Source organism: Agrilus planipennis, unplaced genomic scaffold (assembly GCF_000699045.2).
Source record: "Agrilus planipennis isolate EAB-ADULT unplaced genomic scaffold, Apla_2.0 scaffold174, whole genome shotgun sequence".
Lineage (NCBI taxonomy): Eukaryota > Metazoa > Arthropoda > Insecta > Coleoptera > Buprestidae > Agrilus > Agrilus planipennis.
The window spans coordinates 639,124-656,466 of record NW_020438963.1 but is presented as its reverse complement, the minus strand read 5'-3'; the positions used below and the strand labels follow the sequence as shown (position 1 = coordinate 656,466).

General features: G+C 32.0%; 1 protein-coding gene across 2 annotated transcripts in view; it reads right to left on the bottom strand.

The window, feature by feature from the left end:
* Positions 1-17,343, bottom strand: part of LOC108739207 (leucine-rich repeat and calponin homology domain-containing protein 1) — a 41,383-nt gene that overhangs the window by 17,785 nt on the left and 6,255 nt on the right. The window lies entirely within an intron of this gene.

Sequence of the window (17,343 nt, the reverse complement as noted above, 5' to 3'; positions counted from 1 at the left end):
AAAACTTGGACTAGGTTAGGCGCATATAGAATCAAACCGGTATCCTTCCAAATTATATGCGGTTTGTGAAAAAAAACTTGGGTGTTTCATTCCTACCAACCAGTAATGCTAATGTGCGGGCAGTCCCACCAGAGCACGCCAGAGGGTTGGGGCCGGAAGATTTTCTTCAGCCTTCTTTTAGGAATCGTGGGAATACGTGAGTGGTATTGAAGTAAGAATGATGAGACGGAAGAAATGAAGACAGAAGAAAGTGAAAGATTATCTGTGGAATGTGACTGTCCCAACATTTGCCTAAGGTAATCAGAGAAAAACTTAGAAGAGGCTAGACGCACGTGAAATCAAATCGCTATCCTCTCAAACGATATGCGGTTGTTGAAATAAAAACTTGGTTGTTCCATTCCCACCAGCTACTAATGCTGGTGTGTGGACAGTCCCTCTAGACTACGTCAGAGGGTTGAAGGATTTTATGTGGAATATTACTGCATCAACATTTGCCTAAGGAAACCACAGAAAAACTTGGAACAGGCTAGGCGTACGTGGAATCAAGCCGGTATCCTCCCAAAAGATATGCGGTTTCTGATAGAAAAAATTAGGATGTTTCATTCTCACCAGCTACTAATGCCGGTGGGCGGATAGTCCAGACTACGCAAAACGGTAGGGCGGAAGACCTTCTTTAGCATTTTTTAGGAATGATGGGAATATGTGAATGGCGATTAAGATGAGAATGAATAGACAGAAGACAATAAGACAATACCAAGAAAAAAGTGAAGGATTATATGTGGAATATTACTGCATCAACATTTGCCTAAGGAAACCACAGAAGAACTTGGACAATTTTGAATGATTGGGTCGGCAGGGACGCAAACAAACACTCCTTTGCACATACACAACTTTAAAGACAAATTCTTTTTTTTTTTAATTCAGAACTGCCACTTCCGTCAATATTTTTTGACTACAAAATAGAATGGCTACACAGTACCTACATATTATTTAATTTTTCAAACATCTAATGTTCATCCACTGAAGTGGAATTAATTAAATATGCACTACAGGGACGACGACTGCAAAATAACAATGACTTCATCCGTTGTCTATTCAATTGCTTTTTATGATATTTTAATCACCAGAATACCAATTACCTACGTGTACGCGATAGACCACTACTCTCTAAATTTCTATACAAATTCCACGGTTAGTAAATTTTAATCATAAAAACCAGCAATCGCCGTTTTGCTTTTTGATGAAGGCGAAACGTCGATTATGGGATATTTTTTATATCCAATTTGATAATAGTAATAAATAATACGTAACTAATTAAAAATGTTTTCATAAGTCATTATCACATTTAATTTGTTCTAGAACTTTTACATCTATTTGACAATAAAAAACATACTTTTCAACTTTTTTGCACGGCAAATTTAAGCAAAATACAGAAATCAAACCGAATAATGACAAATTTTTAATATACCTCCACTTTCAAAATATACCTGTTAAACTTCCGGTGTTCTTGCATTCTAAAAGCATCTGCTTCCGGTTCCATAAAATAATAACTAGTTGTGATTCAGAAGGTAAATTTTTTGAAACATCGTTAGTTAAAACCAAGCAGGAATATAAAATAATAATATTTTGGAATAAAAATTACATTACAGAATACAATGCAATACAATACATAATTTTAAAAACATTACATAATATTAAAAATTGTAGAAGTTCAATAAACTATAACAGTATAATTTTTGGTTTACTAATTTTATTTCATGGTCAGGTTTATTTTATTGCATAATTTACTTCGTAGTAATCGTTACTATAATTCTACGTTTTTATAGACTTATTTATTTGATTTTCACCAAATAAAGCAACCGATTCAGTTAAGGAATCTTGTGGAATTTTTTATGGTAATAATAATACTAAACATAAACATATACGCATAGATTTACACAATAACTAAATTATTGTACAAAATATAATCTAGACATCTAAGCAAACTGTCCTTGAAATGAGACAGAACTCATTTTATTTAAAATAGCGATATGTGCTTAAAAATTTTTTTAAAAAGAAGAAACAGACGCTTCTAGAAGTGAAATTATTGAGGTTTTCCTCAAACCATATACAAATAGCAACATTTGAACGTCCACACAAATCCCATATTTAATGCAGGTTCATTTTCTAGGTGTGCATATTTGTGTCGAGTTCTAATTTTGAAACACGTTAGAATGGAAAACGCGAAGAACGAGAGCATTATACACTCAGATGCAGAAATTCCAATTAAAATTAAGCATAGTTATTAAAAATAATGCCTACTACTGCTGTCGATTGGTCTTTTGACCCGAAATGCAAGAGCAATACTTAAAAGAAAATTAAAATAAAAAAATATAACTTTACATAAGTTTTGGGCAATTTTTTATGGGCTTTAAAATAAATGTAAATGACTCACAATCTAGATGCCATAGTAAACAAATAAGTGGGTACTTGCTAATGGTCATACTTATGACAGATATCAAATAATTTACATGTTGGAAATTTGTTCATAATTTTGTTGGACACATGCCGATGTGTAAAATTGTATACATTTCTGACAATCGTACAATTACAGAATACTAACATTGTATACCATGACTCAATTTGCCAAAAATCGGACATCCGAAGTTGCTGGCCCAAAAAGGGTACAAACAATGTTGGAGCATTAAGTCAAAAGTTCTCCAAAAGATTTAATGCTTTTCGTGACTATGAAAGATGGGTATTGAGACAAAAAGGCTTAAATTATCGTAAAAGAAGTTGCTAAATGATCACAATACAAAGAAGAGAAAATTTATTGTCATAATTTACGCAAAAATCATCTATCAAACAAGAAAGTAATCATAATAAATTACGAGAAATATTTTACAATCGTTCACTCTAAATTGAGAGGTAACTACTGTTTTAAACTGACAGGACAAAGTAGAAAATTGTCCAAATAATATTAAATTTAAAGCAAAAACTAAAGGTTTTACAGAACAAAATTTTAGTTGGATGTGCTATATCAGAAGGGGGAGTCTCTAGACCAGGTGTAATTTGCATAGTAATTTTAGGTGGGTCCGGTTGTTTTTGAAAATTTTCATCAAAGCCTAAAAAAACATAATTTTTGCCTCCACAAAATGGTAAGGGTGGCGCCCAAAGATTAAACAGATTTTGTTACCTACCGAAAAATATTTTTTAAATAATTTATTTGAGTAACTTTCCTTCAAAAACTTTTCGGCAGTCTGGATCTGGATCGCGGAATTATATTTGTGGACAACTTTTGTTGCTGACCTACAGATTGAATTAGTAGTACCTACTCTAGATTAGAATTTTGAGGGGGGTGCAGGTAGGGTCCCTAAGTGGGTAGCCACACTAGCTCTTGTGGACCCCATGAGGTGGCCCCTCTTAAGACCCATATGAAAAGCCATAAGGGTTCCTCATTTTAGTATCATCACTTTTTTTTATTGGGATTTTCATGAGGAATCTATGGGGAAATCCCTACATCGGCATGGACTTCATTCGCCACATGAGTCCCACACACTACATGGGGCATGCCCCCTATAAATTCCAGTCGGGTTATATCCCTACTACAGAGCATTAATGCATAATGCATGCATTACCTTCTGAAACTTCACTCCACAAAAGCATTTTAAAAATGTTAATAGCTAACTAAATGTGTCGATTTTCATTTAGGATCTTCTTTATCCTCTGTGTCTCTAATTAATCATGGGATTTCGAAAAAATCCAGACTTTCAGTCACTTAATACAATTTATGTGTGCAAGAAACATTTTTAAACAGAAGTGCCGTATTCTGCACCCTGTGCATGATATTTTACCACCATTCATAATGTAGTTTTCTGAATATTTTTGATGTGTATTACTTGACATGATGAAATTGAGTAATTTCATGCGACGGAAACTCGTTACAGGAAGTAGAAAATGAGAGAAGTAGGCGCTATTTAATTTTCAATCGATGGTGACTCTAGTTGGAGCTTGAAGAGTGATAGAAAAAAGAGAGAAAGAATACAGCTCTAATTCGTCCTGCTAAGGCTAACTGCTAACTTTAATGAGTACTACATATTTTGAAAACACATTAAATTAGGTATTCAACCAGCTTTGCACTTAGCTTCTATTAGAAAAAATGTATCTACTACCTACTACATGAAACACATTGAAATTCCTAGTGGTTAATATTAAATATTAATTTGATTTTATCCACTATAAGTTACCTCAAATAAATACCTATTATCTGTTTATCCATATTAAACAATGTTCTAAGACGTCATAGCATAAAAGCTTTTTAAAACTGTAATCGGTAGCTAAGCGTGCAGATTTTCATTTGCGATCTTTTTCACCCCTGCGCCTTTTTATGTATTAGTAAATGATAAGTACTGCTAATGGAAACGTCGAAGTATGCATTTGGTTCTTCAGTCAACCTACTTTTTTATTTTTTAACTGACATCGTAAAAGGTATGTTTTAAAAACATCAATAGCTTGACAATGTATACTAATTTTCTACACGGAGAAAATGAAAAAGGAAAATTTACCTAAATATTAAAGCGACATTTACAATTTATCCCACTAGCCCATTGCTTCGTAAGCGAAAATAATAAAAATTACAATTTGGACCCGAATTTGTTAAAATAAAACCGTAGCAGAAATAAATTTACTAGGTATTTGAGTTANAAACTTGAAATAATAACATGTCAAAATTGAGATTATTACAAGTTACTTAATAAATTCTACTATTTCTACGACAAATTCAGTCATTTACAATCGCAAATTGTAATTTTTGCGTTGTCATAAAAATTTAGTTTTCTCAGTGTAATGTTTGATTCTATAAAACACAGTTTCTCACAAAAAGATTGACACCACTGTAAACTTTACAGCATTAAATTATTACTTGAATCTAATTTTGTTGGTGTTCAAAATTCAAAATGTGAAAAATGACTGTAATCTCGCCAATTAACCAACGATGTGTTCTATATTTGAACTTTCTTTATTATAAAAGCGACGTTTCGACTGTCTATTTCAGTCATTTTCAAGCTCGGATTTCTATCATTGTTTACATCTAAAGTCGACTAGTATCACAATTGGTCTTAACAAAGATTATGATAAAGTCTGATAATACGAAAACCTTTGTTAAGACCAATTGTGATACTAGTCAACTTTAGATGTAAGTAATGATAGAAATTCGAGTTTGAAAATGACTGAAATAGACAGTCGAAACGTCGCTTTTATAATAAAGAAAGTTAAATATAGAACACATCGTTGGTTAATTGGAGAGATTAGAGCAATTTTTCACACTTACAGCATTAACAAGTTCATAATGCAAGGTTCATAAAACAGAAGAAATTTGTCAATAACATAGATGCTTAAGATAAGATATTTATGCAATATTTTTGTTTACTAAATGTTTTTCAAACATTCTGAATAAAATTATAAAGGTTCTCCAGCGATTTCCAAAAAATGATTCACATAAGACACGAAACATAAAATATACAAAGATGCCACATATCGCGTACATGAATTAGTTGCAACATATGCTTTGCAGACATATTTAACAAAAATCTGGCATTGTTCCCCCACATGAGATCACTAGAACAAATTAAGAACCTATTTCGCAGAAGTAGCATATTTAATATTAAATGCGGGTAAATAATATTATATTTACCAATTTCAACACAATTGTGTGTTGCACTATAATCTTGTATACATCTATAAATAAAATTGAACGGTCTGTCTGTAAAATCGAAGCAGGTAACTGCCTTTCTTAAGTTCATCTTTGCGAAATACTGCAGTTAGTTAGCTAATACTTAATTACTAATAGCCCTTCTAAGATAAAATTCATATTAGAAGAAATGCAGTACTTAACATATACATTCAATAAGGTAATTTGTTTTATTGATACAACAGTGTATTAATTAATCAGTAATTTGGCCAGTTGCCATGTTGCGTTGGTACAGTTCGTGACTGATTTTGTCAGACTTATGCTTCAGTATTGATCACAATCCGAAACCTATAGGCCACTCAAACAGTTTTACTAAGGGTAAGGGAGGTGTTTCGTGATGTAGTGAATGTATTCACAAAATAAATTTATAAGAACTAGAATGGCCTACATACAAAAAAAAATACTTTTATTATTTAGGCTGGTCACTGTCAGTATTCACGACAAATCACCAAAACTTCTTATACATTTACATAGTAATAACGGTTTAACAAGTTTAAAAGTTCAGTTAATATTAATTAACAAAAGATTGGTATGCTTAGATTTAACAGTATTAGTATCAGGAGTTAGAGATAACTTTAAATAAAATCCAAGCGGTATTGACAACAGTATTGTAAGAAAACAAATAAAAGTGAAACAAAAATACTGATATGCAAGGGAAGAAAAAGCAGGGAGAGTGAATGTAAAGATAGGAGATGAAATATTAGAAGATTGGCTGATTTTAGGTACCTAGTAAGTCAGATAAGTCAGGACGAAAGGAGTAGTAGAGATATAAAGCAGAGGATAGCGCAGGGTCGTGTCGCCTTCAATAAAAAAAAGTCACTTCCATGCTCGCGAATGGTTAATTTAAAAATTCAAAAAAGGTAGTTAAAGGTGTATATTTGGAGCGCGGCGCTGTACGGGTGCGAAACATGGACAATAGGCGCATCAGAAAAAAAAAGGTTAGAAATGTGGTGTTACCAGCGAATGGTGAGGATACCGTGGATAGAGAAGGTTAGAAATGAAGAGGTACCAAAAAGAATAGGAGAACCAGAGGACACTGAAAGTCAATAAGAAATAGGCAAGATAGGTTGATGGGACAACTTCTCAATTATGAAGGTCTACTCAGAGACATATTAGAGGCAGAAATAGGTGTTAAGAGGAGTGTAGGTACACCTAGATTAGATTACTGTCTGCAAATAGTTAAAGGTGTAGGATGTTCCAGTTTTAAGGAAATGCGAAGATTAGCTCAGGATAGGAAGGAGTGGAGGTGCATGTCCAACCAGTCTTAGGATTGATGACTTTATGATGATGATGAACAATAATAATCCTAATATTATAAATGCGAATGTAAGTTAGTCTGCTTATTACAATTTCACGTCTTAACAACTGAACCGATCATCATGAAATGTACACACATTGTCAGGGGTACACAAAAGGACATAGGGTACCTTTCATCCAAGAAAAAATACTGTTCCCGAGGGATAAAAAAAATTTGTTGATGATCTCTGAGAAGTACTTAGGATATCAATGCGAGCGCTGTGTGGAAAGACCTCTGAAAGACTGCCACTCGTGCTAGCGAAACGTTAGGAACCAACTACAACCGACAACGGCCTTTAGACCCGAATCAGGATAACATCAGTTCATTTGGGGTAAACTTGTCAATCAACAGAAAACTTGTGGTCGATTTTTTTTATTCGTTATGAGGCAGTGAATTCGGTCTTTAAAAATGTCCGGCTTGATAAAAATATTATTCCTTTTATTGTTGTTAATGGGTATGGCTTCTAAAACTAACAGATTTTGTTAGCATTTAGATAGATTTGAAAATACCGATTAAATTTTTTAAAACACTCTCAAGGCGCCATATGAGGCAAATAGGTTTTGTTGTGGAAGCAGCCAATACAACTTTGAAAAGTTAACATCCGTAATTTGTGTGTGTACACAAGCGCAAATTATTTACCGCTAACAACACTAATGACTAGGATGCGATGCGATGGTCAGCGACCGATAACGTAAATGTATGCTAGCTTAGGTACAGCAAAAAAAAACTTTATCGTATTGTCGAAGAATTACAATTACTACACCGTAATAATAACAGAGCAATAACACGCTCTTGTCCAACTGTACGTATGCAATTTTCAATTATCCGTTAATCGTACACATCTGATATTAACTAGGGTGTTACCTCGTACGGAAACGCTTTCACAATTAGGTACAAATTTTACAGGTAAATGTTTTATACCATCTGGTTAAAGTTTATAAAAAACAGTCTACATGAAAACTTTTTTAACTAATACAGTAGAATTCGCTTATAATGAAATCGAAGGGAAATGGCAAACACGTCATACTAAGCGGGCGTCATACAAAGCATAGTCTTAGAAAATAAAAACTTTCTATTTTGGTAAGTTATTTAGTTTAATAGAGAGAAAAACTACAAATTGTATATATTTATTAATTGAAAAAGAAAAAGAACGATGAATTGTAATACATAAGGGTCGCAAAAATTAGCGAAAATGTTATTATTAATCATTTGGGTCACTATAACCGGATATGATTACTTGAAAATCAGTCATAATAAACGATATGTCATTTTAAACGGAATCATTATATACAAACTTTCCTATAGAGAATTTAATATAAAAACCAAACTTAACACTGAAATTACTTCATATTAAGCGGTTGTTCAATATAGACGGAATCATAATAAACGAATTCCACTCTATTATAAATGCGAGTGTCAGTTTGTTGGTTTGTCGGCTTTTTAAACCTTAACTACTCAACCGATCATCATGAAATTTTGTAGACACATTGTCATAGGTACAGAAAAGGACATAGGGTACCTATTATCCAGAGAAAAAATACTGTTTCCGAGGGATAGAAAAATTGGTTCAATGTGGTCAATTTCACGCCTTAACTACTCAACCGATCATCATGAAATTTTGTAGACACGTTGTCGAGAGGTACAGGAATGGACATAGGGTACCTTTTATCCAGAGAAAAAAATACTGTTCCCGAGTGAAAGAAAAAGTTAGTTATATGTGGTCGTAGATGATTTTTGACACGTATTTAGAACATTAACGCAAGCGAAGCCACGGGGAAAATATAGTATAACATACATATTACATATGTATAAACCATTTACGTATTTACATAAAGGATAAAGTGTGGAATAATGTCAATAGTAATTTCGATATTTTTTTTATTTTAAATATTCTTTCATGAACAGAAAAACTGAAAAAATTGCCCCGAAAAACGTAAAAAACCTCACTTTTCTTTTACAATACAAACCACGAGTTAATATTCATATTCGCTGCTGAGATTACATTTTTCAGTCAATATCAATATCTTTCAAACAATATTTGACCTACATACGTATGAATTTCTGCAAAGGTCAGAACAGAAAATGGTTCGAGTATTAACCCAGTGGAAAATCCTTAACCGCTACACGTTGATAATTGCGGAATAGGAAAAGGGGTGAAGCGTTTACGTTGTACAGCGTGACCTATATGTCATTAATAATGCAGACTTCTTGAAAAATTGTATGGTTTGACGTCAACAGAATTCTTCAAAATCCCGTTTCAAACTACATATTGATATAAACTAAGGAAGTGACTTAAACATTTAAAGAAAACTGACATGCAAACTATTATCATATGCTACAACTAAAAAGAAGTTATCATCTTTTTTATACAATTTTATAATTATGAATAAATAAAATTATGTTACAGAAAAAAAATTGTATAAATAAATACTGTTTCAAGTTTCTTTTTTTTCGAAAATTTGTTAATGTTTATTTTAGGCCTGTACTAACGAAAATCGATAACCTAATTAGTGTAGTCATTAACATTCCATTCCGGGGTCAAACATCACAACAACAACTGTACTTACTTATTATCACAAAAATGTTTTGTCTGCACTAGCAATGATTTTTTAAAAGCATTTTGCTTTCGAAGTAACGACTCTATCTAACACAAAAGTGTAACGGGTAGGTTAAATATCGACAAAAACTCTAAACATCTATACAAAAAAATTTCAAAATTACCTTGATTAGAATGTAAAACGTAAATTTCTTCCCGTGTCTACATTTCACTGTAAATTCAGTGCGATATGTACATGTATACCTGCACTTTAATTAAAACTTCATTTCAGTTATGCAATTGTTTGTCTTAGGTAGGTTACAGTAGGCAAAGACAATACGAACGAAGCGAGTGTTATCATGGTCATATCCTTTCTTTTGTTTACAGAGATGTGGATCTTAAAATATTGGATGGAATTTATGTATAACAATAAAAATACTTCAGAGGGAATTTACACCAAACCGGTTGAGTATGTTATGTAAAGTTGTTTATTAACTGATGATTCGATATAAATAAAATGGAGTATAGAATTGCTTCAATATTTAAAAAGTTAAATAACTACGATAATGATTAACGGTATAGGTACTTATTAAAATGATGTAATTTTTTTAATAAATGAATAATCTTCCGATATATTAATAGATATAGGGCGGATTACTGAAGGTGGTCCATCACTGTAAGATATACGTTTTGATACCAAAACAATTTCCTTTTGATAATTATTAGGTTTAATATTTATAGATCCAATTTTTTTAAAAGAATTGGTATTTTATGTAATGCCAACAATTATAATTTTCTCCGTCCTTTGGGGATTCAAGATTTCCGCTATATTTAATAAAATTATGACGTTGATTTAAATAAAATATTATAAATAACCATGAATAAATCAGTGTTAATAGGACAACTCGCGCCTGTAGCCTTTTGAACACAATACGAAATAAACAAGAATTGCTATAAAGAAAAAGTGAGGCAATAACAACACTGGCGGTAATTATGTCACAACAAATTTCATCATTAGTAAAATGTTTACAACATTATTATTTTATTAATTACAGTCAATTTGCTCACAAGCTTACATGAAAATAAAAATTTTAATGATATACAAGGAAACTAAAACGCCTTTAATGAAAAAATACCATTAACAGTAAACGTACTTGTCAGTATAGATTTTACACATTAAAAGTTCAATAAGTTTTGTTTTTTTATTTTATTGGATGATGAAGCAGGCGTTGATTTATGCACATTTCAATGCGGACTCTATCTTGAACAAGTATGCCGCATACCGCATTACAAAAAGAACAACACATCATAAACTTTTGATCGTCGACCTAAGTACAGACCTTACATGTGCGAATGATGTTCGCTCCCTGCTAATATATACGGCAGTAATTTAGGGACTTCCCGAGTGAGTTGGCCAGTATAGGAGTTGTAAGCTATTTTTGCGTTAAAATGATTTTAAAAGTAAAATTCGACGTAATTTAAACTCATCAGAATGAAAAGCTATGACATTTTTGAAACATATGCCTATCTAACTACTTACAAAAAAAAATAGAATGCGTATCATTTATTTGACGTTTATATGACACTACAGGTACTCTCTTAAGCGGACACTTCCTTCTCTTTCGCGAAAATTTATTTCAGGTCTCGGAAGGGTCACTGTACTTGTAAAACAGAAACTGTCGTAACGTGTACCAAACTCAGTTGATCAAATCTCGAAAAATCTGTTTCTTTTCTTTCTTTCTTAACCTTTGCTGTCACTCATATTGATACAAATGTTAAGATTCTCATACAAATGCGACATTTTTAACTAGTGACAATCCCAAGAATATCAAAACTTATAATGGTCTCGCGTTAATAATGTATACGTACGAGGAGCGCGAAATAAATTTCCACCTACTCAACCGGAATGTAAACATAATCCTCATTTTTCTCATTAAGTTACAAAAACTAATACTATTATCGCACGAACGTCAAATTCGTATCAGTTACACATATATTCAGAGAATAATAAGTTCTCTAGCGAATTATGCCAACTCCATATTATATCATATAGCATAAAATAGATTTAATGTATGAGACAAATATAGTCGCCATTTCTTTATTAAATAATGTAAATTAATGTAAATCTGAAGCCGGTCCTGTGCGTGAATTGGCAACAGATGTTTACCGAATAGCGTAGTGCGATACGAACTCTACAACTACATGGAATGAGAATGTACACACGTTTACTGAAAACAGTTCTTGAAGGGATTTACTATATGCATCGCACCAATAGTGATTATTATAAAACTAAAATGCGTGAGGCAAATTTATCTGTAAGCAACATCCTAATATGGAAAAAAATTAGACTGCAGCACTTTTCCTTCGAAACCATAGCCACAAATTCAGTCGCGGTTGAAAATCAGTTTCAAGCATGCAGCAACTACTCTTTTAAAATTTGCCAGTGTCACATGAGAGGAACCAACGTTCTCTGCTATTTCGCGTGTACTATTTTGGGGATTGTCTTCTTTGAAATCAAGGATTTCGTCTCTACAGCGGCGATATGGTTCAAACCCGTAATTACGTATCATGTCACATTATTGTAACAACTGTTCTACAGTGACTTACCTGAACTAATAATTGACGTTATACTGTTGAATTATTTAGTTTGTTGGACTACACATTGATTAGCTCATACAAGGTTAAAAGAATAAACGGCTACTAGAGTTTGGCTAATATTCACATAAACACCCTGAATCACAATCTAATCTAACAAATAAACAATTCACGCGCAAAGAAATACAAAACAAATTTAACCACCAGCTGATTGAGTGCAGCGTTGCCTGGCGTATTTCTCTACCAGGGCCGTAAATAAATTTATCTCTATTATCAATTACATTCTCGGAAACATTCTAATATACAAATGTTCACTTAATTTTCATGTTTCATCCGTATCAAATATAAATAAGCTTGCAATATTTGTTTACTTATATTGCAAATAATGAAAACCCCCATTTACCTAATTTTTTGTTTGTTAAATTGCCTGTTCATAATTATAATCCCAGTTAAATTATATGAACAATAAAAACACCCATTTCGCTTCAATAACTAATCGAATTGCATATACATTTATATAATTTTTGTATATCCACCATTCATAGTGCATATTTGTCACGTTTCTGCATGTTGGAAAGAATACACCAGAAAAAAGTGTGTCACATTAGGAACTTCTGCAAACTACTAAACACAAAGGTAATTCTTTCTCTCACGGCCCTTCAAAAGCCCTAGTTAAAGAAACTGCAGTGGAACGGATCTTTTGTTAGAAATATGCAAATGAAGATACAAAAAAGGAAAATCTACGTTCTTTGTTCCTTCAAATTAAAACACTGCAGAAAGACTATTGGAGCAATTTCAAGAAAATTAACAAGCCTGTGTCTTGTTTTCTATAAACATCCGTTCCAGACAAAGATGTAATCTTTAATTTCACGGTATTCTCCATAGTACCTAATTGCGATTCTCCTCATTATATACAGATAAGGCGACAAGTTGAATGTGTTGAACATATTTTTTCAACCACATCTATCTGAATTACACTTATTAAACTTATATTGCTTTATTGAAAAGATGGACGAAGGTATTTCCCTATGCCCCGTCGGATTTTTTCAAATGATGATGCCGTCCTTCCATGACAGCTTGTAACAGAATATCCCTAGGAACTATTAATATGAAAATTCATTTTGTACCCATTATGGTCAGAGCATTGGTGCGTAAAGCCAAAGGTCCCGGGTTCGATTCCCTGCGAGGGTGTAACAAAAGCAACAATTTTCCCTCATTAACTTGAGGTAGCTCGTAGTGGGTAAAAAATTCGACAAAATGAATTTTCATATTAATATTACAAATTAAAACTAACCACTTCTAAAAAATGTCAAAGTGTTTCGAATATCCCTGTTAAACAACAGCTTTTTGCTTTATTGAGGGGTCGGTAAGAACTCGTGGCGGCAGGGTGTCGATATTGTCACCTTCTAAGAAAAGGCAACATCTGGGAGAAGTTTAAAATCAAATAAGGGTGACAAGCATAGAAAAATAAGTTTTTAGGACAGTTCCTGTTGAGAGGTCACATCAAATACATTGTATAAGTTAGCCATTAGTTTTCAGTAATCAAGAGAGTTAAATTGTAGTTGTTAAGGTGTAAATAATAAACTAATTTAAAGCAGTTCACAGTTTTAGTCAATCATTTTTAAGATATATTTCAATCAAACATACGAGACAAAGCCAGTAGTGCTTAAGTTAAAAGCATCACTATTTAGCATATTTTTTTTTGCTAAACATACAACAATCCCTAGTTCGGTTCTCAGTTCGCCACTAGTGTATGGTTTTCTTAAATGTCATAATTTTCCAACAGTACTGCAGGGTCTCTTTTATTGATTTATTTTGTGTAACATTCACATGATATGCACGGAAAAGACGAACTGATATTTTAATATTTCAACCATTGATAACCCGAACACGAAAGATAACATAAACAAATAAAATTACGTTTAACATTGCAGAAACAAAAAAGGTTTCGTTCAAGAAAGGAAAATAAAGGAAAAATCGTACTTTACGATAACCATGATTATTTTTCGTTGGCTAAAGCGAAAATAGAAACTAACCCCGGAAATATCCGAAAAGTCATGTATTTGTAATTTAAAGTTAGCATAATTTAATTTTTTGAAGTGATTCCGGAATTAAATTTCGACTATGCATTCCAAATTCCTTCGAGTAGATATTGTCTTGTAATTTATTTCACATACAAATTAAAATTCTTCTGAATATAAATTATCCAGATGCACCAAATTAAGCATTCCATTTTCTTCAAGTAAATAAAGAAAATAAAAAATAAAATAATTTCAGATAAGTTAAACCCTTATTTCTACACAGAGATGTCTTAATTAGAAAAACAAAATTTAATAACAATTTACAGTTCGATTCTGATAAAATGCCTAACCGTTTATTAAATATTTCACTGGATGAGATTCAACTTGGAGTAAGAAAGATTTTCTTTTACTTGATCCATATAAAATTGAGACAAACCAGAAAATGGAAATAAAAGTTGTAGAAGTTCATTTTATGTATCTAACTTGTTATTTTATTTCTCGAGCAGTGGAGAGAACATCATTTATAAGTTGCTACAAATTATAACAAAAATCCCGTATTCTTCATTTTACAATTACCCTATACTAGCCTTTTAGGTATAAAACAATTCGACATTTTAGAATACATTTGATATCAAAATAAGCTTGCAACATTCAAGATATAAATAAAGAAACATATCCTGATTTTAATATATTCACATTTTTAGAAGCAGTTGTAGAAGTTTGTAAATATTGAAACAATTTGATCACCAAACTCACAATGGTAAGACATTCAAGAATGTGACTGCGGTTGAATAATTCCTATACATACACAGCTGGACGACTTCAACAAACAAAAACGCCCCAACCTTGCCACTCCTTTGGTGTACAGAAGAACGAAAATGATTGAAGAACCGAAAAACAATTCTTTTATTGTAAAATACACGAATAAACAGGTATTATAACTAGGACAAAAGCATTATTTTGTACTAATGTAGAATTAATGTTTAAACGTATAGTTATGGAGCTTATTGTTTGTAAGAACTGCACCGGTTGCATTCTTTTACTTTATTAAAAATACAAACATACACTTAATGACCGAATAAAATTAATTTGTAAATTAACTACAGTAGAATCCGCTTATAATGACACTAAGCGGGCGTCATACAAAGCATAGGCTTAGAAAATAAGCAACTTTCTATTTTGGTTAGTTATTTAGTTTTATAGAGAGAAAAACTACACATTGTATATATTTGTTAACAGAAAAAGAGAAAAAACGATGAATTGTAATGTCAATATACATAAGAAGGGTCAGAAAAATGAGCGAAAATGTTATTATTAATCATTTGGGCCACTATAGCCGGATATGATACCAAACGATATGTCATTTTAAACGGTGTCATTATATTCAAGCTTTCCTACAGAGAATTTAATATGATAACCAAACTTAACACTGAAATTACTCTATATTAAACGGTTGGTCAATATAGCCGGACTCACAATAAACGAAATCCACTGTAATTTCGTCCAACAACCTGTAATCCTTCTCAACTAATAACACCTATGTACGTACGTACGTCCATTTTCATAGAATGTAAATTATTATTATCTAATCCAAGATCCCAAACAATATTCTATGTAATAATAGTGACTTCCGTTATTAAAACCCTACATGACAATCTAGTTTGTATACACTGACAATACAAAACAATCTATTGTTGCCAACGATACATTAAAGAAGAATGATACGGCTGCTTGGAAAGAAAACAATTACCGGAAACCACTACATTTATTACATTATACTGTCTTTATTTTGTCTCTTTAACAACGAAAGTAGAAGGTCAACATTACAGAGCATCAACAAATTTTGTAACGATAACTACCCTCAATGTCGATACTTTATTTTATTGCCACAAACCAGATTTGATGCTTTAATGACAGAAACACTTCAAGGGAAAATAAATATTACACCTATTTTCCTTGTCTAATAGACTGTAATAATAATACAATAATATATTATAATAATACTAATTGTGCCGATGATCGGATTTTACGAAAAATTGTTAAACAATACGAAAATAAAATAAAACACGCTTTGAAAAATTGCTAGATAAGAATTTAATATTCTGCAATTGTTTCGACAGGATTAAGTATCTCTTCTAATGAGCTCCACAATTGAGAACATAAAATTTAGCTTTTTCCAATGGTTTAAGTCAAATTATACCATATAATAAGTGCGGCAGGATGTCGTGAAGCGACATGCGTTTTGAAGAAAATGTGTATAATTTATATAATTTCCAGTCCTTTATAACCAACTTTCAAATTCGAACGCGCAAAATTTTGCTCTTTAAATTGTTTTAAGTCAACATACATCTGTATGACAAAAGCGCTATTGAATGTGGTAATATTGATGTTGACGAAAGTTTGTTTTTGCGAAAGTGAAGGAAATGATTCATAATTTTTAGTTCTTTTTTGACCAAATTCCACAGTTGGACGCCAAAAATTTCCCTCTTTATAGTGGTTCAATTTAATTTATTTTTACATTACATGAGAGCGAGAAGATGTCGTAAGGTGACATTCATTTTACCGAAAATGTGTTTTTACGAAATCGAAGGAAATTATACATAATTTCTAGTCCATTTAAAACCAATTTCCACATTTGGACGACAGAAATTTCTATCTTTATAGTGGTTAAATTAATTTATATTTCTATGTTAAAGGTAACCAAGACAAGATGATATGTTTTGACGAAAATGTGTTTTTGCAAAATCGAAGGAAATTATTCATAATTTATAGTGCTATTTTAATCTATTTCCACATTTGGACGACTGAAATGATGCATAATTTCCAGTCCTTTATAACCAATTTTTAAATCTGAACACGTAAAATTTCGTTCCTTACGGAGACGTTTAGGACAATTTATATTAACATAAGATGTTTCTGCGAAATTGAAGGAAACAATTAGTAATTTTTGATCTTTTTTAACCAATTTTTAAATCTGGACGACCAAAACTGCGCTCGCCACAGTGCTTCAAGACAATTTCTATTTGTATGATATAAACGCCGCAAGGTGACATGAACTTTTGACGTAATTAAAGCATTGTTCTATAAGGTACTGTTTTTATTTGCAGCAATATGAACCATAAAAAAAATTATTTTTTGTTAATTTGGTTAGCTATGGGTTAGGTTT